Below are 6,832 nucleotides of genomic sequence, written 5' to 3' on the forward strand. Positions count from 1 at the left end.
ACCCTTCCCACCACATCTGCCCCTCCCACACCTCCTATCGCCTCTGGTACCAGCGATTACCAACAGCCTTAAAAGGCCTCCGCATTGGCCATCTTACCTTTCAGGGAAGTGGCGGGTGCAAAGGGGCTTGTTAGAGTTCATGTGCCCTTTCCCTACAAGATCTATTGGCCAACTAAGGCCGCTGACGCTGATCTAGCCGAGCTAGAAAGCTCTATTAGTCATTTACAACACTCCTTGGATTCCTTAGCTGAAATGGTATTACTAAACAGGCAAGGGTTAGACTTATTACCATTACACCAAGGAGGGCTATGCCAGGCTTTAGGGCAATAATGTTGCTTCTATGCCAATAGCTCATGAATTGTACAAGATATCTTAGCTGTGGTTTGCGGCCATCTACAAGAAAAGGCAAAAGTAAGAGCCAAAAACCAAAATTGGTATGAAAGCCTCTTCAACTGGTCTCCATGATTAATTAGCCTCTTGTCCACCCTGGCCCAACCCATAATCTCATTACTCCTCATAGCCCTACTGGGGCTGTGTCTGCTCCGCTGTTTTTCCAACTTTTTACAGGAGCTGGTATCCAGATTCACCAACTGTGCCGCTACCCACCTGCTGCTGGTTCACCAGTACTCTCATTCCGACTACAAACCCAGATCCTCACGCTGCCCCTATCTCAGCAGGAAGTAACCAGAGACCTGATGCTGCCCCATAACACCAAAAAGGTCAGAATGTAAGAGTTACCTTAAGATGGCAACCAAGCAGCCATTTTGCTGTGGGTTGGAGAAAAAAAACACCGTGTACCGATGACCTCCACCGCCACCTGCAGACCTAGAATGTTTCAATCATGAAGCCCCAGCTTCCCATCACCCTGACAGAGGAGGCAACCTATCCCATCTGGCCATGTCCTTAAAGTGCCCTTATTTGGTAATCTGCCCTCCCAAGACCAGACCAGAAGTCTTTCACCCATAAAATACCTTGCCCCTCCTGCACCAGATGCGACTACCCTGACTCCCCACTCCCAGAGTCACAGAACCTCACCCGGGAATCACAGATCCCAATAAAGGCTTTCTTGGCTCCATTAAAAAAAAAAAAAAAAAAAAAAAAGAATAGCTGAGACAACCCAGAACTGTGAAATAAAAATTGACTTCTATCCAGACACATTTTTTGAATAAGGATGCACTGGGGTGTACAAGGAAAACATTTTGGTCTCAGAAACAGCCATCTTTTCTTTTACATAGTACTCTAATTTCCCATTGATTTCTTACAGCCCAGAATAAAGACCTAATAAACCATGGTGACTTTTTATACATACTGAGCAAGTGTACAGAGATGAGGATTATTTATAATCCATCAGAGTGAAACAGACATTCATTTGAAGAAGCTAATTGTCCCCTTGTGATAGGAGGCCAGCTTGTTTCATGGGGTTGCCATTTTACTCCTAAAAGGGCATCTGTACTTTTAAGATTTTCTAATTCATGAGCCACCTTTGTTTCCTCCTGTCTTGGGTGAAGACACAATGCTATCTTTATAACTTCATCATCATTTTCCAAGCAACACACTCAGCAGCTATAAATAGAATATTAGGGCAAGTCAAACCCACACAACTGGTAGGGAAATTGGATTAAACTTTGGTCTATAATTACAGTCAAAAAAATGACGACAGTGAAAATTAGAGAAACGTTTCCATTGTCTTTAGTATTATTCTGCTGCTTAACTAACATTTCATCCAGATAACAGCAACTGACTCCCAAAGTAAGATGGTGATTTATGAATTTTCTCCCTCAGGAAATTACCAGTTGCTGACAAGGAGAAGCTTCAATTTGCCTACGAGAATAATTTAGTGTAGCTTGCAACTCATGTAGATGCAATGGAAAGACGAGAATTCTCTCCAGAACAGAGCTCTCATTCTCACTTTGTTTTCCCTGCACACCCTTCCTCCCAACACACGTTAGTTGTAAACAACTCACTTGACAACATCGGCTCTTCTTTCCCTGACCACTTGCAGTTGTTCTCTGAGTCCTTCTAATCTACCCATTTGGGCCACAATAATTGCAGAGCAAGATATCTCTGAGGTAGATCAAACGTGAAATGACATCTTTCTGACCTCGTTCTGGCCTTCTCCCTGAAAGTAGAAGAGGATTTGCTTATTAGCAAGTCTTTGAACTTTTGTATTATCTTTCTTTGAAATTTGCAGCAAGCTGCTTTGATTTTTATTTAATTGACATACCTGAGTTCTTGGTTTTAACTGGTGATGTGACTTTATTATTTTTTTGCTATTCTACAACCATATATTACTAATTTAATGTGATGTGGTTTGTGTTTAATCTATTGTGGGAATAAATTTGGTATGGATTTTTTAAGTTAATCTAGGAGAAGATTATGAACATATTTTCTCTCCTATTTCAGTGTAGCTAAACTAGTAGTCAAGGAAAATGAGTTGTTATGAATTCAGAGCACAGCTCCATACTTTGTATTTAAAAATTGAAAAGAAGGGGGTGCCTGGCTGATGCAGTCAGTTAGGCATGTGACTCAAAGTCTCAGGGTCATGAGTTCAAGCCCCATATTGGGCATGGAGCCTACTTATAATAAATTATTATTACTTTAAAAAATTTTAATGTATTTTATTATTTATTTTTGAGAGAGAGATAGCATGAACAGAGGAGGGTCAGAGAGATAGGGAGACACAGAATCCAAAGACAGGCTCCAGGCTCTGAGCTGTCAGCACAGAGCCCAACGTGGGGCTCGAACCCACGAACTGTGAGATCATGACCTGAGCTGAAGTTGGATGCCTAACTGACTGAACCACCCAGGTGCCCCTAATAAATTAATTATTTAAAATAAAATAAAAATAGAAAAGAGGAGGAATCAATTTGTCCTACTAAAAGTAGAACATGGTTAATCAAGTTCTTGGTGGGGGCCCTTTGAGTCCAGACAGGTAATACAAATTACCCAAGCTAAGGAGTGACTGGTGAGTATATATTTGAAAGCAGAAGAGCTGGGCAATACAAGTTGGGTTACTAAAACCGTTATTAAAAATGATATGATATAAACTTGCAGTTAAATATATCAAAACCAAATATAATAAACACCCATCATTGCCTAATCATTTTACTACAGTTAACTATGCTCTCGACATGTAATTGACATGTATCACATCAGTGTGGTAGAAATACTATATAGTGACACAGCATCATGTGCTGATGTGAGCTTGGTAGCTTAAAATTGGCCTTGTTGGAGTAATTATACCTCAAACATTGGCATATGGTATAAATCAGCATTTTATTTCTCTCTGGACCTCCAGTTTTTCAAACATTTACATAGCGCACTACTCCCTAACAGCTAAGAGTCTTGCTCTTTCAAAATGTAAGTAGATCTGAAGGGCCAATCTGGAGACTTGTTTGCTCTAAAATACTTTTAATTTTTTATTTTTTGTTATTTACACCCTCTTCCCTTTCATCATTTCTTTCCCTGTGGAATTATTTCTTTCTTATTCTATGCAGTTGGGCCAAAGGGTGGGGGAGTCCAAAGACCTCAGCCCTTCCTGACCTCAGGAGTGGGCTCATGACTGAGGTCTGACCAATCATAGCATTCCAGGGCACTGGCTACAATGACTAGTTTGGCATCAACATGTGAGCTGAGCTGGGACAGAGTTCTTAAAATGTAATTGATAGAAGCTGGCTGGGATTAGGAGCTACGAATGCAGGCTTGAGGCCAACACTGGCTATCTTTCCCATAGGTGATGATCCATAGGCAGAAGCAGGGCCTTGGGGACACTATTTGAAATTTGCTTGAAGTCAGATAGATATCCCTTGGACTTCTCAGGTGCCTGAGCCTTTCTCGTATGACCAGTATTTTTTTTTTTTATCATGGAGTAACTCTGATTGGTCTGACATATTCATATGGAAAGCACTGCTTGTATTTTTGGGTTACAGTGACAGAGATGCACTGAGGGGTTACAACTTGATCCACCTTGTGACCAGATCTTTAGACCAACAGGACATTCTTTAAAAGCATTCTTATTGTATTTATCAACAAGAATTTTGTGTAAATTTATGAGATTGTATTTAAAAGACTAAGTATTGTATTTGTTTGATACTTTAAGTCCAGGTGAAAGGTAAGGGAAAGGCAGCATCTCTTATTATATCCTCCCAAGCCTCATGTGGCATATAGTAAGAAATTTCTCAGGAAATTTTCATTGAGAGAAGGGCTTTCTCCTGAAGACTGTGCATTCAGCTGTACTGCGGTGATGATTTAGCAGTTTTATGCAACACCCTGCAGCTTTCTTTGTGAGAAAAGCATATGGACAACACTGTTTGATATGAGACAGAGTAAGCAGATTCAATAAATAAAGAAATTCTAGCTCATCAATATGCTGTTTGACCTTGAGAGTTGGTGTTCTTTCTGTATAAACCAGATTTCCCACTTCTAGGTTTCTGGGCTCAAAGGAACCAAGCAAGAGAAATACCCCATCCTGTTTTATAACAAGCCAAAAAAAAAAAAAAAAAAAAAAAAAGGTTAATCCATTGGCTATTTGCAAAGTAACTTAAAGCTAAAAACTAAACCTTTGAAGTTTTAGAAATATTTTTAAAATATATCTCATATCTACCCACAGCAATAACCTACAAAAATGCTTTTGTCCAAAAACAAGAGTTGTAGCCTCCTCGTGGTTAGATGTTGGGAAGGAGGCGGAGTGGGGACTTGCTTCTCCTTCACGTTTCTGTAGAGATGAGGGAGCAGGACTGGAAGGATACTTCTAGATCTTCTCTCTGTCCCTTTATTCATTCTTCATCATTGGAATAAAAACAGATCTGTCTGTCAAGACAGTGAATAATCTGACATATATTTATGAAGCTGACTAGGGTGGGAATGAGGCACAGCCTTGAAATGCCAACAACATAGCAGTCTCTCAGTTGGCTCTCTCTGTTCTTCTGATCACTGGGTTATTAACATCATAATTCTCCCTATGGATGGTTGGAAAAAATGTGTGCTCTATGGAAATAGTTCTCCCTACGGGTAAGGAACAAGACCCAGACTGGAAAGAAAGAAGGAAATTCTTTTTTTTTTATTATTAATAGTTTATCACCAAGTTGGTTTCCATATTATACCCAGTGCTCTTCCCCACAAGTGCCCTGCCCCATGACCGTCACCCTCCATCCCCACCCCTCCGCTTCAGCTCTTATGTTTGTTTTCAGTATTCAAGAGTCTCTCATGATTTTCCTCCCTCCTTTACCCTAACTTTCTTTTCCTCCCCTTCCCCTTCCCATGGTCCCTTGTTAGGTTTCTCCGGTTAGACCTATGAGTGAAAACATATGGTGTCTGTGCTTCTCTGCCTGACTTATTTCACTTAGCATGACCCCCTCGAGGACCGTCCACTTTGCTACAAATGGAGAAAGAAGGAAATTCTGACCTTCACCTTCACTGAAGCCTTAGCTCCACCATCTAACACTGTTTACCAGAGGCTGCCAAGACAACAAGGCGGACTCTACTGCAAGGTGCATTTGACTTCTTTTTGCCTGTGTTCATTGGTTCAAACCCAGAAGTAGTGTCTGTGTGTGATTAACATTCTAGGCACTAAATGCCAACATGGGAATTTGGGCAAGGAAAACCTATACCTAGACAGAGGAAGTAGTATTTGAAGGGCAAAGAACCACATGGGGAGCCCAGCATCTTCGAGTGCGTCCTGCAGCTGGTGCCCTTGAGGTTTTGGTGATAAAATGATTCAGCCCCACAAGCTTTAGTGTTTGAGTATTAATTACAGTTTTGCCTAGTAACTTAAGGCACAGGTCCAGTTTGTTTAGTGAGAAGAGGATTTGTTTTGGAATCAGGATAGATTTTTCTAGAACCTAAAACTAGGTTAGAGAAAATGTTCTTGTGTGTAGAGAGATCCACTCCTGTATTTGAGAGAAAGTCTTTCTGGGATCTCAGACCAGAGTGATGGCTTGATTTCCTTAGGGGCCTCAGAGGACAAGGTCCCCATTGCGTCTTGGTAAGGCCTGTCCCAGAGCCATCAGAACCTCTGAAGATAGGCATAAATATGACGAATAAGTTTTAGTACAATTATTTTTAAATTTCATTGGTTAACCAGAAATGTAGCTATAAACCAAATGGTATTTGTGTGAGCAAATGATAAAGCAGTGGTGCTACAGTTGTTGGGGCTGCTATTTGGGACTTTTGAGTCTCGTGCTAAGACCAAATTCTGTTCCACCTTTAATTTACTTTGAACTACAGAACCGAGGATGGAGACGAGGTTTTAAGGAGGTAGGCTGGACTGGCCCATAGGCATCTAGAATTACTGCCACCACATTGCTTCAGCTTGGCTCTGAATTAATTATAAGCCCTAAACATAACTGTACACTTCCTGTGGTCAGGAAAAATATATTTTATCAATAAAGAAAGAAGCATGAACCCTTTATGAATAGATACTGACTTTTGAGTTGAGAGTGGCGTAAAGCCCAGTGGAGCTATAATATCCTAAAGATGGATCAAGCCAAAGATGACACTAAGCATCTGGCCAACAGATATCACTGGCCCAAATATCACTATATAGGGAACAGTATCTTGTTTTTGAATCTGTGAAAGCCTCATACAAACTCCAAGGCAGGACTCTCTGATAAAAGATAGGTTGGAATACATCATACCAGTTGGGGCTTAAGTAGGCTTTCTAGTGATATTAGGAATCCAGTTAAAAGAATTCTCACACTCTCGGAACTGCCTAAAGCAACAGGAGGACATTTGAAGAGAGTCTGAATGCTGCAAAAAGAAGGACCACCTGCCATGGAACTTGACCCCATCCAGATGTGCTTATGGTTTGAGGACAGAAAGCCAAGGAGCATCT

This window comes from Suricata suricatta, chromosome 7 (genome assembly GCF_006229205.1).
Source record: "Suricata suricatta isolate VVHF042 chromosome 7, meerkat_22Aug2017_6uvM2_HiC, whole genome shotgun sequence".
Classification (NCBI taxonomy): Eukaryota; Metazoa; Chordata; class Mammalia; order Carnivora; family Herpestidae; genus Suricata; species Suricata suricatta.